The sequence below is a fragment of the Lonchura striata genome, chromosome 1, assembly GCF_050655825.1.
Source record: "Lonchura striata isolate lonStrDom1 chromosome 1, ASM5065582v1, whole genome shotgun sequence".
Classification (NCBI taxonomy): Eukaryota; Metazoa; Chordata; class Aves; order Passeriformes; family Estrildidae; genus Lonchura; species Lonchura striata.
The window spans coordinates 96,950,618-96,966,635 of record NC_140703.1 but is presented as its reverse complement, the minus strand read 5'-3'; the positions used below and the strand labels follow the sequence as shown (position 1 = coordinate 96,966,635).

At 36.0% G+C, this 16,018-nt stretch overlaps 1 long non-coding RNA gene across 1 annotated transcript in view; it reads left to right on the top strand.

Moving 5' to 3' along the window:
- The first annotated feature begins 2,635 nt into the window (after window positions 1-2,635).
- The window catches only part of LOC146768783 (uncharacterized), a 30,398-nt gene continuing 17,015 nt past the window's right edge, over window positions 2,636-16,018 (top strand). The window contains exon 1 of the long non-coding RNA XR_014956432.1: window positions 2,636-3,345. This is a non-coding gene — a long non-coding RNA (uncharacterized LOC146768783). The remainder of the gene's footprint in view (window positions 3,346-16,018) is intronic.

The window sequence follows — 16,018 nt, the reverse complement described above, 5'->3', positions numbered from 1 at the left end:
TCCAGGGTTCTGCACCTCCTGCCCAAGTGCCCAGTCACCCACCTGGTGACTGCCTACCCATTGCCACAGGAGCTGTGCCTGTGCAGCCGTGCATCTCCAGGAGCTGTGCAGGCTCCCCAGCAGACAGAGCTCACACACCCACCCTGCCAGCTGGATGTTGATGCCTTCTGGCAGTAACGCCTGCTTTTTCTCACTGTCTCCCTTCTGTCTCCCCTCTCATTCTTTTTCTTTTTTCTTCCTCCATTTCTGCTTTTCCTATTCTTCTTTAGTAGGTAATGCACTTTTCGTTACCAATAAATGGTTCTCAGATATAATATTTGCCTCATTTGGATTAATTCTGTCCTAGAACATCCTTTTTTAAAAGAACTTCCCACAGTTCCCCTTAGTGGAATGTGACTTTTACACTTTTTGCCCTTTAAGAAAGTTGTTGTGGAGAGAGTGTGGTCTTTACTGTAGCTTAATTTGGTGGAAAATGTTGTGAAAATACAAACTTCAAGGTCTTTGATCATGCCTTTCTTATGGGTTGATACCACATTTCTGACAATGTGTTTGACAACTATTCTTTCATGCAGCAGGGTTATAGGCATTTTCCAGTGCTGACAATCCTCCACCTCAGGCTGATGTCCTACAATCAGATTCTCCTGTCATACTGCAAGATTACACTAAGGGCTAGACACAGCACATGGAGACAAAAACAGCAGTGATGGGCAGAGGAAACCTTGTAATTCTGGTGAGCCCTGTGGCACCCAAATCAGTGATTCTTTAGTCTGTCAAAGACTGAGCAGCTTCTTGCCTTGGTACAAAACCCACTGAGACAAGCAAACCTGCTGTCTTCAGAAAGCCTTGCAATCTGAAGAGTGCTACTGTAATAAGGGAGATAGGGCCTATTATGGTTGCAGGGGAAAAATACTTGGTAATTGTGCAAATGTTATTATGGAACTGTTTAAGGGTATTGTAGTCACTTCTGTAACATTGTGGAGTACATAGAGGAAAATTCAAAAGGAAGGAAAAAGAGAGATCAAGATGAATCAGAGAGGAGCAAGTGTAGGCAATAACGAGAAAAGTGGATGCAAAAAGAGGCGTCAATACATTGAAATTAACTGTCCCTGAACTAAAGCTGGCTTTGCAGAAGTAGTTTCAGAAACTAAATCCATCTCTTGTATGTCTGTTTATGCAATATTTGATGCACTTCTAGTATAATTGTTGATCAATTACAAAATCAGCAGGTTTTCTATTTAATTTGAACTAAATAAACCTACCTTAAGGATAAAAAATTAAATGAGAAAGTAAGCTCTTTCTCATAACACTCTGTGGTTTGGAAAATTTTATACTCAGGAACAAATCTAATAAGAAACCACTTCAACTAATTTATGTTGTTGTATTGGCAACTCAAGCAATACTCTTATCTGTAGTGGTTTAGGGTCACCAACTTGAGATTTCTTGTCTAATGCACCAATTAATGTGATGGGGTTTAGTGCTGACCAAATGTCAGTGACCCACTAGAAAATACTTATTTCATTCTGTGAGATAGGATCAGGAGGAAGGCAAAGTAGGTTCAAATCTTTAAAAGGATATAAAGAAAGCTTTATTAACAGTAACTAAAAGAAAGAATAATACAAATCCAACTAAAACCTTTAGAACACCCCTCCTCCCCTTACAACCTTTTCTTTCCTACTCACAATGTACAGAAACAATTGAGTCACTTTATTACATTTACAACTGTCTTTCTTTAGTTCACATAGGAAAAGCACTCCTTCTCATAAATTTATGGAGACTTCTCCATAAGAAAACAGTTCTCTTGTGGTTTCTAATTTTCAGGAATAGAAGCCACCCAGAAAAATCTGCAATTGTGAAGTCCCTCCCATTTTTCACAGATTTTCCCACAGCTGGGTTTATGGGCCATGTCAAGTTATGGAGTACTATTTTAAGGATGAGCTGTTCAAAAGCTGAGGTTCTCTTTATTTTTCTTTGAGATCATCTTCATCTCTTGGAACAGAGGCCTTCTTCTCTCCCTGGGGCCACAGGGTTTTCATTACTGCTCTCTCTGTCTATTCAAACTTCTTATTAAATTTACAGCTATTTCATTTGCCCGTTTCAGCACAGGTTTGAGCAATCCATTCCCCTATATTCTTTCAACGAGTTATGGGGAAAAATGTTTGATTTATCAATTAGATTCTTCTCCATAACTTTCAAAGAAGATTTCAACTCCAAGATCAGGGCATCTCCTCATCCCTCACATCTAGAACTTCACTTCCTCTTTACTGACTTTGATATCTTTATGTTGCTCCTCTATGTACCTGCACTTTGTCCTTTGCTCTCACTCAAAGGAAGATTGAAACACTAAAAGAGTTAATATCATGTCTGGGACCTGCAGATAGTGATGTGACCTTAGCCGGGCTCAGTAACTCACGGCAAGAGCTGTGAGACCCACGGCTAGGCTGGGGTGCGCAGATGAGAGCTCAGTATCCAGGCTGGGGAGGGTCAGCATCCAGGCTGGGGAGGGCAGGTGAGAGCTCAGCATCCGGGCTGGGGAGGGCAGGTGAGATCTCAGTATCCAGACTTGGGGAGGGCAGGTGAGAGCTCAGTATCCAGACTTGGGGAGGGCAGGTGAGATCTCAGTATCCAGACTTGGGGAGGGCAGGTGAGATCTCAGTATCCAGACTTGGGGAGGGCAGGTGAGATCTCAGTATCCAGACTTGGGGAGGGCAGGTGAGAGCTCAGTATCCAGGCTGGGGAGGGCAGGTGAGGGCTCAGCATCCGGGCTGGAGCTCAGCAGCCAGCACACCCGGCAGCCAATGGGGCCCTCGCCCATGGCAGAGCCTGCCTGGCCCAGCCTGGCCGAGACAGGGGACCAGGCTGCCTGTGTTACCTACTCTCAAGCTAGAAAAAAAAGGGCAGAATTCCCAAGATATTTAATTTTTAGCATAAAAGTGTTCACAAAAGCATATCAGCTTTCTCAGTAGTTTAACAGGTCGCCAATTCTCAAAGCTAAATACTGATTAGACTTTTTGTCAGACACAGAAGAAACTGCTAGCAGCTTCTCTTGGAACATAATTTCTGTGATGCAAAACATTACCCTATGGATTCAGGTTTATGTGTCAAAATAAAATTTGATGCTCTTGAGTCTCTCTAAATGTTTAATGGATTATGGTTTTTTTGTTATCCATCAGTCATTTTTAAATGTTTTTTATCTTTTCTGCATCTTAAAAATCAAAATTCTTTTACAGCAATCCCTAGCAGGACACCTTACTCAAAGTTTTGAAGTCAGTAACGCTCAAAGAGGATGGTCAGCATGTGCATGCATATATCTGCAAGTCTTGCTTCAAACTACTCTTCATATGCCTGGTAAGTATGATAGAAGCTAGAAACTATTTTCTAGGTTTTTATCTTAACAATTAGCCCCATGAAGTGTGAAAAATCACTACAAACCCTCATTTGAAGGACATATTCTTTGCTTCCCTATCTGCATTTACATGTTGCTTTGTATTTTTTTTTTTATTTTTCTTCTTGCATTGCCTTGTAATCCTGAGCTGTACTGGCACAAAATTTACTCTTATATTCTGTTATTCAGTAAAAAAAAAAAAAAAAATCTTTGCAATTATTACAATAATTTTATATTTTATTGCATAAAAGCTACCAAGGTACCTCAAACTTGCTACAGTTAACTGCTCTATAGTAGAAAATATAGTTAACACTCTATGAAACACTTAGCAAAAGAAGAGATTAATAGAGCCCACTTCTGACTATCTCCAGACTTCCAGATCCCTCAGGAAAGCTTCAAGAAAGCAGAGGAAATCTCTGAAATGCTTGAGGATCTTTTTTGTCATCAATAATTTCCATTTGACTTACTCTGTTGCCTACTAAAAAGAAAACATGTAATGTGCAGTGCTCTTCCATTAAATGTTTGCTACTGAAACATGGAGGGAACACATTCCCTTGCTGCTGTTGTGTATATGTGCACTCCTTGAACATGGTTCTAGCTAGGAGTGTAATTGTTGACCCTCACAACAAAATACCTCCAGCTCATCCCCAAAGCAACTGACATTTTGAATTCCACCAGTTCTTGTAGCACAAAAAATAAAAATACAAAAGAGGCCACATGATTTTAAAGAAAGTTAAAGTATTGCTTTAGTGAGAAATGTTGACCAGTTCTACGGAAAAATGCATTGAGATTGAGACATTATCAAAATATTTTTTTCACACTGGAAAGAGAGATATTTGAGTTTTTTACCATATAAATTATTTCAGTAACTTTATTTTTCTTCCCAGGTATATGAAACACTCTGAACTCATGTGAAAACTATCATTAACTTAACAAAATACACATATTGTGCTAAATTTGTGATATAGTTCTGTTCCATCTGCAGTAGACCTAAAAGCTGTGCAAATGCTGAATGAACAGAATTTCTTATTTTGTGAGTGAAAGCTATAAATTATCTATGTTGTTGCCTTCTGGGAGTGAAAAGACACTTTATAATATTTTCCCAGGGAAGGTATTATCTTTTAGGAGATAAAACACACCTTGGGTTTTTTTTTTTTTTTTTGTAATAGTTGTAATAGTCAAAATCAGATGTTTCATTATTATTTATGTTTTGTAATGAAAAAAAGAAATATTTTCTTGAAATAAATCCTTTGTGTTTATTTCCTCAAAAAATATTCCATCTGTTAAACTTAATCTTCATTCATATTCATGTTTGTTATAATCCCAATGATTATACCTATTATGAGGAAGATTAACATCTCAGATATTAGCCATATTTACTATCTATGGAACTAACTAAATCTGGTGCTACTTTTCCAAGTAGATAATATTTTTCCATCTATACAAAACTTGAATATGTTTTGGAGCTTTAGGTAGAGAAGGGAAGAGGATAAAATAATCATTTTATTGTCTATTACCTATCAATTTAATTTTACTCAGTAGCAAAAAAGAAGCATTACTAACATACTTTTAAAGGATGTGCTTGACCTATTTAACAAAACTTGTCAGCAACATGTTCTTAATGACAGATAAGATTAATGTCATCAACATAAATTTAAAATACCTCATCTTGAATATCTTATGTCATAAATTGTTTTCTTTGTTATGAAGTTTTCTGTAGGAATCTCTTCAAATAAATTGATTTATTTTAAAATTTATGATAGTTTCCATTATATAAATAAACTATAGCTAAAAATAAGTGCTTATTTATCACACAATGTGTGTGATAAATAATAATAATAATAATAATAATAATAATAATAAATAATGTCACAAAGTGATTTTTACTTATTGTCAAGAATGCTAACAGCCAGGAACAAGTTCTTTGGATACTCAGTCCATTAGCATTTTATATTCTGGGTGAATGGATAGCATTTTCTAGCCCTTATCCACTGTCCTCAAGCCAGGAGACATAACACAGGACTACAGGATGAAGCTGCAAGGGACCTATTAAGATAATTTAGTCCAAGGCTCCATTCGAGCTAGAGTCAGTGAGAGGAGGTTTCTCTGGATCATGCTCACCTGGATTTTGCATCCAAGGATGGAAGCTTCACCACCTCTCTGGGTAACCTGTGCCAGTGCTCAATCACCCTCAGAGGAAGAAATAAGCGTTGCCTGATGTTCAGATGAAATGTCCTGTGTTTGATTGTGTACCCACTTCCTCTGGTCCTGACACTGGGCACCACTGCAAACAATTTGGCTTCCTTTTATTCACCTCCCAACTGGGAATTCACATATATCAATAAGACATATGCCACACACTGAAACTCTTTTTTTTCCAGACAAGAGTCTCAGTTGTCTCAACATCCCCTCATGTGAAAGATGCTCCAGTGCTTAGTGGTCTTTGTGGCTCTAATTTCTTGTAGCAAAATACTTAACATAAAGTTCAGAACTGTACAACTAAAGCAGCACAGAATCTGAAAAAAAATAAAAGCTAAAGCTTAAAACATCATTTCAATAGATTTTTTACCCATTTTATCTGTTCTCATAGTGGACCTTCAATTTTATTCCTCAGTGCTCAGTCATTTCAGGTTTTTTCAATGGTAGCCCATATATTTTGTTTTCTGATCTTACTTTGGTCAGTTCTATCTTGGAATAGAAAGGAATAATAATCTAACAAGATAAAGCAAAAGATTTAGTTCATCCAGTTGAATAGTCTCACTGGACTGTCAATTGCAAAGTCACTTTGGGGTGTTGCAGCCTTTCAGCTTCACTCTGATAAGAAGGCAGCAGCAGTACTTTAAAGGCAACTATGGAAAGGTATAACAGTGATTTGTAGCATGCAAGATTTTGTTATTTGTGAACTCATATCCTGCTGACTTTTAGTCACTTGGTGCTGCAGCTGGGAGAACTTAGTATTTGAACCAGTTACATGACTTATGACAAGGCAGTAATTTTTGTTTTGCTTATTTTTAACCCAGTATGTGCAAGTGACCATTATGATAAGTAGTGCTGGGTTTGAAATGCTAATTGTATTTTTGCTTTCTTATAGGTATAACTGTATACACCCTGTTAAAATTTCCTTTGCATTTATTTCCTCAAAATCAAGCAGACAGCTTTTTAGCATTATACATAATGGCACTTTCATACAGGACTATGATAAATCAGAAAACAGTAAAGCCTGCTGAACATAAGTTCCCTTTGATTTTTCCTCTCTTTTTCTAGTAGGAATATGGTCTCTGTTTTTATTTCTATGCCTTCGACAATATTTCCGGCAATCCCATGTTGTCCTAAAGTCCTTATGAACGTCATGCAAATATCTACGTGGGCAGCTCTTGAAAGGCAAACTACTTAACAAAGTGAGCTTTTATCAAAGCATTAAGCTGTTAATAAATGAAGAATGTTTATCCTCAGAAGAGCTTCAAAGAGTGTTTTGATGAAGATGAGCTTTCTTTCTCGCAGCTGTCCTTGCTTGTGGATGGGAGCTGGCAGGCCAGATCAGGCCTGCTGCCAGAGAAGAATAAGTAGGAGGAGGTGGGCAAGGTTTCAGTGCAGGTGTTCCTTTAGAGCTTGCTGTTTGATTACATCCTAAACTGTGTCTGTGAAAGTGAGGCTGCTTTGTTCTTTTATGTCTGCACTCTGCTATTTTTAAACATGATAAAACCCCCCCAAAAACATTTGCATTTTTTTAAAGTTACTGATTAAAAAAGAAGGATCCAAGTGAACAAAGACACTGACCAGCAATAACCTATTAAATGAATTTTCTATCTTTTCAATCATGCTGCTGAAGAAATTATTTTCTTTAAACTGAAAATGTAATACTGAATTAGGAGATTCATCTGCAAACATAACTAAATAAAGAAGGACAGAAAGATAAGTTAAAAAAATTCTCATAGAAATGCAGCTTAATAATCTTAATAGTTCTATGTTGACACGAGTTTTTCAACACACAGGTGTTTAAACCACTAAAGAGAAATTAAATGGGTATTATTCTCCAGTGTGTGCTTTTCCAGATTTTGTTATGAATATAGCTCCTGAAATGAGGTCCCCACTCCCCCTTTTTTTTTTCCCCAGTGTTGGTGGTGGTATTATTTTGTTTGCCGGTGATTAATGTTTTTGCCCTTTGTCCCACCTACTTAACACATCTGTTTCAATCTAGCTGAAATTCCAAGGCAAGCCTTTGAAAAAACATTTTTTAAGCTTGAATAGTAATCATTCCCTTTGTTATTTATAGATTTGATAGACAGAAGAGAACGACAGCATGGCCTGAATGTATTATACATAATGTAATAAATCCAGTTGCCAATAAAATCTTATTAACTCCATAAACCATATCACAACATCCACAAAAAATATTTTATATTAGATATTTCAAATCTGAATGTTTGGAAGTACTGAATATCATCACAAAATGCTCACACACAATCCAAAATATAGCACCAGGAGTATCATGAACATTACAGTATGCATCTGGATGCCTAATTTTCTAGCTCTGTTTTCTCATTGTGGTGCCAGACTAGTTTACAGAGAGCAGAAAGTTGTCATGCTCCTAAAGCTGAATTTTGTTCTGCACTGATGAGATACCTGCATGGCATAAAATACATATTGGCTATCTTTCTGGTTTTTCTTTTTTTTTAAGTGAGCAGGGGCAGAGAAAACATACTTGTAATACAGAGAAGGGATTCAAGTAGTCATTCTACTTGATAGTAACATGTTCTTTAGTTTATTACAAAATCATAAGGCTCAGAAGAAAATTCATTTAGGATGACTTATATCCCTTTCTTTTTCTCTGAGAAAAATCTTGTCCAATATGTTTCTTTCCATTATTTCTGGCAATAAATATTGAACTCAAAATATTTCAAATAGAACCAAAGGACATGAAAACCATAAATTTGAAATCAAAAGCTTTCACTTTTCAGGCAGTGGGGGAAAAGTTCAGTATCTTATTCAGCATCATGAGACTCAATACTGCATTTCCCAGTGTCACAGTATATCCTAACTTTAGGCTATCTGGAAGTAACTTAACTCTATATAGGTTAGCAAGTAGTCTTTAAGGTGGGACTGAAAGCCAGATGCAAATATCCTAACAACTAAGTCTCTAATTCTATATTCTGGAAGATAGCAAAGGTGCATGACATAATGCCTTGCAAAATTCTCCACATTTTATCAGTAGGCACTAGAGAACAAAAAAGATCCTATTTGTTACGCCTTGTATGACCTATGCCTTTACATTAAAGAACAGGTTTGACTCTTAAGGACCTCTTAAGTACTCCAGAAAAAAGTAAAGCTGCCATGACAGAAGAGACTGAAAGAGGTCTTGAAATATTGTATCTTCTCCTAGAATGTGCATAAAGTGAAAGTTCATTTCTGATTTCTCTCCAGTGATTCTTTATCTATAGGAAAATGTCAATTGGAATGATTTCATTAACTCACCTTATTTCAGGTAGGCCCCAGTGCTTATAAATTTTGCCTTCACTAATAGTCAATCTTTCTAATGATGGGTTAATCTTCTCAAAACCTTTTCATGCATATTTTTCACAATTTATTTTTTAGAGAAGGTTTATTTTTATTTTTTTTTTATTATCACCAATTCTGTCATCAGATTATAGAAGTCAAATGATAGAATGAACATATTGTCACTGACAATATGCATCTAAAACAAGTAAAGGCAAAAAGGACCTTCACTTTGGTGATATTTCTATGGCATTCTAGTTTGCATTTGTACAGACAAATGTGATCTCCACGTTGTTATATCAAAAAAATAACTCCTCTGAAGACATGCTAATGGCTTTTTTAGCTCTTGGTGTAAAAGATAATAATTAAAAAAAACACAGAATGGCATTATAACAGAAGCAATTTCCTGCCTTTTTCAGTAGAACAATTAAGCACAGAATGCTAAAAAGGTTTTTTTTTGAGATGTGCTTGTTTTTCAGTATGGATATACTGCAAATACTGTTTGTTATACTTTACATTATTTGCATCTAATAGCTTTACTGATAGAGCTAAACAAGTTGATATTTTTTTTGAGAACCTACAAGAGGCAGCAGATCAAGGTTATGTGTTGCCTTGGTCATGTATTATAACTGTTTCAGAAAAGAGAAAATTCAAGTAATAGAAGAATCTTTAATGTGAGAAATTCCAATGGCTACAATATGAAACTAGACAATTTCAAATAGAAACTGAGCACACATTACTTAACAAGGAAAAAAACTAGAAGATAACTCTAAAGTTCTCTTCCAGTACTGCAGTACAGTAAAATTTTAAATTACAACCAGGTTCAAAAGTTAAAGTCAGTTCTTTCTATAATTAGAACTATGTGAATAATATTTTCACTCTGATAAAAATCTACCTGATCAGAAATTTTTCTGGTTTATTGCCTGAAGATATTTTTTTCCTTTGTTTCTATTTTCAGAAAAAACACAGCAACAGGTAAAACAGTTAGATTTAACTAGTTATAATAGATTCGATTTTGTTTAAAGCAAAACATCCAGGAATTAAACCATTACTTTGAAACTGGAAGAGGTAGAAAGGTCAGGGAGAAAGTAGCTTAGAAACTGGGTTTTATCAGTCAGAACTGTGCTGTTGAGTATTCTGAAATGAGTTCCTCATGGCCAAAATTTATTAATTAATAGAAAGAAAAATTTCAGTAGAAATATAGTAAGGAAAATATTCGGCCATCTTTTGTCCTGACTTTACAGAGTTCAAAACTCTCTGTTATGTTTTGTTCTCATAATGAAACAAAACATGAATCTGTGGGGAAAAAAAATAAACTCCTTTTCATTATTGTTTAAATTTATTGGAAGAATAGGCTGAACTGAAATGAAGTGAGGGAAGAAGTTGATAGTGCAAATAGTCCTACCATTCATCAGCTGGTTGGCAGAAAGAACAGGGAGAAATGGGGAACTGAGCAAAGACCTCTCTTCAGACTCTTTAAATCCATGGGTTTGCCTATATCTTATGAGCACCAGGAAGAAAGAAATATGTTAGAAAGTTCAGCCACCCAAGCATGTACATTATTCCCAAGTTTCCTCTAACTCATGAGACATTAAAAAAAATGTATATTTTAATGACTGTGTTTAGCATTTAGTTCAAGCATCACAACAGCCTTTTAAGGGAAATAAATAACAACTTGGTTATATTTTTCATTCTTTCTACTTTGACTCTCTACTTTAGACTAGGCCTATTAAAGACCCCTGCAAGTAGCATTTAGAGAGGCTTCCAGCCTGAAACAAGTGTGTCTTAGGGAGAAGTCAGCAGGAGGTAAGGTTCAGAAGCAACAATGTGTCAGTAATAATGAGACCTTTAATAATAAGTCTTATCTAAAACTTTCAATTCAGATATTTTGTGTTGAAGAATTAATACTTTGTCCCTATCTTTCTTGAAAGAATGCCTAAGTTTTTTTCTTCAAAAGTGTAGTAAGTAAAGAAAGGAATTAGAAATATATAATTCCACTTCTCGGCTGTATAATCACACTGGACCACTAAGATATTTCTTCTCTCCTTATCTTATCTCTCTTAATGTATTTGAACGCAGAGATCTTTGAGATCTTAAAGAAGTTATATAAAGATAAAAGGAGTACCCATTAGTGCCCTGAAGAAGTAAATATGGCTGCCTCTTCTTTAGCTCCTATAACCTGGCTGACAATTAGCTATGTTCATTTTGGTTTTGAGTGTACCACAGTGTAGTGAATGGTTTTTCAGTGTCTAGAGCAGTGCAGTACAAAGACAGCAGTATGGCATCCATGTACTGGAATAAATCACCCTACTTTCAGGAAGTTTGCAAGTGTCTATGGCCAAACAATATCTTTGCTTTTCTGTTCATCTGCTGAAAAACTGACATCAATGATGAAAATATTAATATTTTACAGACTGAATCTGAATTACAATTAACACAGCATTTAAAGAAAAACCCACAAGGCTCTAAACTTGGATCATTTCTGTGTTCATACCTTGTGGACTGGCTAATTTATCACTCCCTTGACCATTGCATAATTTTCAGCACCAATATAAAACTTTGGAATACAACAGAAGACTGTGTAGGACCTACATGATATGCATCCTGTAGGAAACGTATTGCTGCATTTTAAATTATTAGTTAAGACTAATTTATTTGTATAAACATCAATTAGGAGAGCAAATGCATAGAAGCAAACTGCACAGCTGGACAATCAGTGACCAACTGTAAGTCTCTAAATCTCAAAATGATTAATTAGTAGGGTAAAATTCTTATCTTATGGAGTAAAATTGTCTTTGATTTCCCTCCCTCTGTGAAGAGAGACTGCATAAGAGCTTGAAATCAGTGCCATTTAAGCCCTAGTTTAACAGTTTAGATAGCATCTCAGTGGGGCTTAGACTTTATGTTAGTTGTATTGGGGAGATAGGATGACATAGGTAAAATAAAATAATGATGTTTTTTTAATTATTTAGTGGTAAGAGGTAACATAAGTAAGAGAGAAAAATACAAAAATATTTCTTTTGTTTTAAAGAAGCTCTTCTTTTACCATACACAATAAAGAAAAGCAACAGTTAAACTTCAATCAGCAGAAGTCATTTGCTGTAGAATGCTAATAAATTTCTTTTTTTCATCTCTAAACCTTGGGAAGAATTATTCACAATCTATTCTCAATTTAAAACATGGTCAATAGGCTTCATTTGTTGCTAACTGCTCATGTACAGATGAATTTTTTTTATTAGTACAAACTAAAAATAAGAAATTTTATTTTGATGTTAATGTATGTTCTTGATGGTTTCCACATTCGACACTCCTTTTGACTTCTGATTAGAAGTCTGTATTCTAACTGAAATTGACAGTTTGATTCTTTCTGGAAGAAAATAAGAAATGGAGACAGAAATATGTGTTCCTTTCTCTCTGCCATTTGAATGCAACTCTTAGCAATGCAACCAGTTTAAAAAGTGAGTGAAACATGGGCCATTCGTTAATTCAGGATGTTGCCAATATTATAAACAGATATAATGAATATACTTCCCTGTAAAAATGGCACAAAAACCTTCCACATATTTTATTTATATGTTTTGATGCATATTTCTAGGTGTCTTTAATTTTATAAAAAGCATAAGAAATCATGCACAGTTTTTTAATATTTCCTATTAAAACCAGGAATTATTTTTTCCAGTATTAAAGAAAAATAATGTTTATGCTTAGCTTTTCAATGTTCTGAATACATGTCCTGGCTTGGTCTGCATAAATGCAATTTTAATTATTTCCCTTAAATTTTTCACACCTGAAACTTTTAAAGCAAAAATGCATTGAAATATATATTTTGTTTCTTCTATCTAGGTCAGCTGTGTTAGTGTCTATGGTGATATCCCTCACTCCTGACTCCTGCAAACTAATGCAGCGGGACAGAATTGATGGTTTCTTCTCTGACAGATTTCAGTGGTGCTCATACATTGCCTACTTATACAGGGGGACATAGATAAGGAAGGAGATTTTTGTGGAAAAATAAAGCTGAGAAGCCTCACCTGGTTTCACCTGAATTCTGTGAGTCTTCACCTCAGCTCACTGTTACCCAGTGGTGAGCTCTGTCTTGTATACTTGATTTCACATGGTTTTAGGGATAAGATGAGAAACAGTTTTGCTTTGTCCAGTGCCTTCACTGACTTCTGGCCTTGAAAGGCTCCTTATGTTCCTGGGATTAAAATTATCCTGGGGACCAGTCCTTTGCTCGCAGTACTATGCAGATGAAGAGAGTGAAGATTACTCCTGATTCCCTCTGAAAATGAAGTGCATGCCACTTTTTTTTCCTGTGATTCAGGCACCCAAAGAAATTACTTTGTACAGAAGTTGTCACCTCCCTGTTGCTGCTGATGTGGAAGCAGCATGTCCATGAAAAGTCTATGTCCATCCCATCCCTGCATCCCCGAGCACAGGTACTGCTGAGGTCAGATTGCAGCCAGCACCTCTAAGTGTCAGCTGTGGTGCAGTAAGGGGTCTAGGAGATGATCCCAGGAACCTAAGGAGAAAATCAGTGGGCATTGAAAAACAAAATATGAGTGACCTATCTTTTCCTACTCATATTCAAAGGGATGGAAGTGGAGACAGGTGTTAAGGAGATGAAAATTTTATCTAGAGAGGCAGAATAAGGTGAACTATTGTCAACAACAGGAAAGAATGACAGTCCAAAAGTTTAATTCTTCATTTAGTCATATCCTTTTCGATGTTAGATAAACGTGAACAATAGATGCTATTAAATAATGTACAAGTGGATATCTCTGAGGCCTGTGGGAAAGGCAGTTCAGGAGAGGTAAACTATTCTTGTAACCTGAAGATATGACATAACATTACAGCATATATGAGAATATTTAAGCAGAAAACAGTGAAAAGGAGGCATAATGCCTTGTATTGCACCAGATATAAAGAGAAGACAAGTGAAGATTGATTGTGTGCAGCACATTATTTTGAGAAATGCTGCTGCATAAATAGCTGGGCAAGCAGGCTACATTTGATTGTCTCCACATAGGCTCCAGAGCCACTTGGGAGACCTTAAATATCCAAAGTGCTCACATGGAACACGAATAAAAGATTTAGCAACCATGGGAGACCCAGGTTCTTCTGAAATGAAAGTGAATGCCTGTCTGTAAGGTAACTGAATCCTGCCTAGTATCCTGAAGTGAAAACTATTCACCACCTGAAACAGAAGTCAAATCCCTTCAATAGATTAGTTTGAAATTAGATTTACTTAATAATTCTTTCTTTTGATGGTTTGAGGGTTGTGTTTTGTTGATAATTTTATTTTGTTTTAGAAACTCCTTCCAGAAAACCCTCAAACCAAACAGAAGGATGTTTCCAGTGCTGGATTAAGAATGGTTGTTCAGGTTGTGCCAACCCTTTATGTGGTGGGCAAAAGGGCAACCAGAACATCCTTTGGGTTAATATCCTGTCACAAAACAGGGAGGCCTTATCTATACAGGGGTGTAGCCTCTGGTATGTGCTGTCCCTCACTCTGCCTCCAACCTGCATTGTGTGGGAGACAGCTGTTGAATGGAGCCAGGCAACAAGAAACTTTCTGACAAATTGGCACCAGGTCTAATTGCCCGTGCATAAAACTGTGCCCCAGACACCTTCACTGTGCAAACACAGGCAGTTTTAAAGAAAACCTCTGGTTTTCTCAACTCCTTGTGTTGTTTTTAGTCATGAAGTGTTTTGTCCTGAAATCTACTCTGGAGATAAATTAGGTTGGTGAGGTTACCCATATATATGTTGTGCTTTGTGCTAAAAAGGCTCACTTGCTCTAATGTAGATTTTTTGGTCCATCTAAGTTCAGCAGCTTGTTGATATATAACCTAAAGTTAGGTAATTTTCTTATAAGTCAAAACATGAAGCTAGAGCAGAACAGACTGGTGTTTTCATTAGCTTTATTTTTGCATGACTCAAGAATACTGTTGGTCAAATACATGTTTTATAGCTTCTACAGTGACTACTGAAAATACTCTTACCTTTATATATACATAAGTGCTTGTTTTCAGGGGTAATTGTTATGCCTTTAGCTACCCAGATAATTTGTGTCTGTATTTAAATAACAGGCTGCATATTTTAAGTTTTACTATTAGGAAGTATTTAGGATTTTTTTATAATTCACATAATCCTTCCCTTATTTTGTATTTAAAATTTGTGTCATTTCTAATTAAATCAAATTATTTAATTAATAATTTCATTATTTTTCACTTGTTAAAACCTGCGGAGCAAAAGAAGGGTCATAATACAAAATACAGAGACAGATCAAGAGAGATAAAAATCCAAAATAATGCAAAATATTCCACTCTGGATTGATGCAGAAACATCACTGTTAATATGCAGAAAATCACTCTGGAAATCTGATTGTCACTGTTACTAATAGACAGATTGATCAACCCAGGCACTGTCCTCCCAGCCACTCCCCAGGGGCAAGTTCTGTTTCTAAAACAGCACAGATGACTGCTGGCTGTCATTTTATTGGGATATTCTCTTTCTTACTTTCCAGGTGCGATCATATTCAAGAGAAATAGAGATATAATACTTATTTTGCAAACATTTACTTCTCCTAAAGAAAAAAATTCTCTGGGAGAAAATTATTATTACTATTATTATTTCATCAGGATACAGATAATCTCTGGATTATTGGTTTGTTACCTCTGCATTGGGTATTAAAAGAGTCAAATCTGCATGTTGTAGCATCCAAGTATTCTTAGGAATTTAATTTGAAGTTAATTCTAACTTATATACAAAATAAGGCTTCAAATCTCCCCCCAAAGTTTTTTCCATGTCCTAGGCTGTCCTCTGTCCCTGTTGCTATTCTCCACCCAAAGGTAGTGATATTTTTTGACTTTTCAAGACACAAGAAATTCTTACTTCTGAAAAGAGATACAGTAATTCAGAGCAATCCCCATACAGACTATGGCTCCAATTATGTATAATTTATATGTGTGCAACTGTGCTATGGTCTTACATCAACAAGAGTGTGTTTCCACTTACCACTGAAAGAACAGCTAAATGTCACAGTTGGGTTTTAAATAGATCTTCTTGACAGATTAGTCAATTATTTCCACTTTCAGGTTAGTGTACATTTATACACAATCTAAGTAACAAGCACATCTCCAT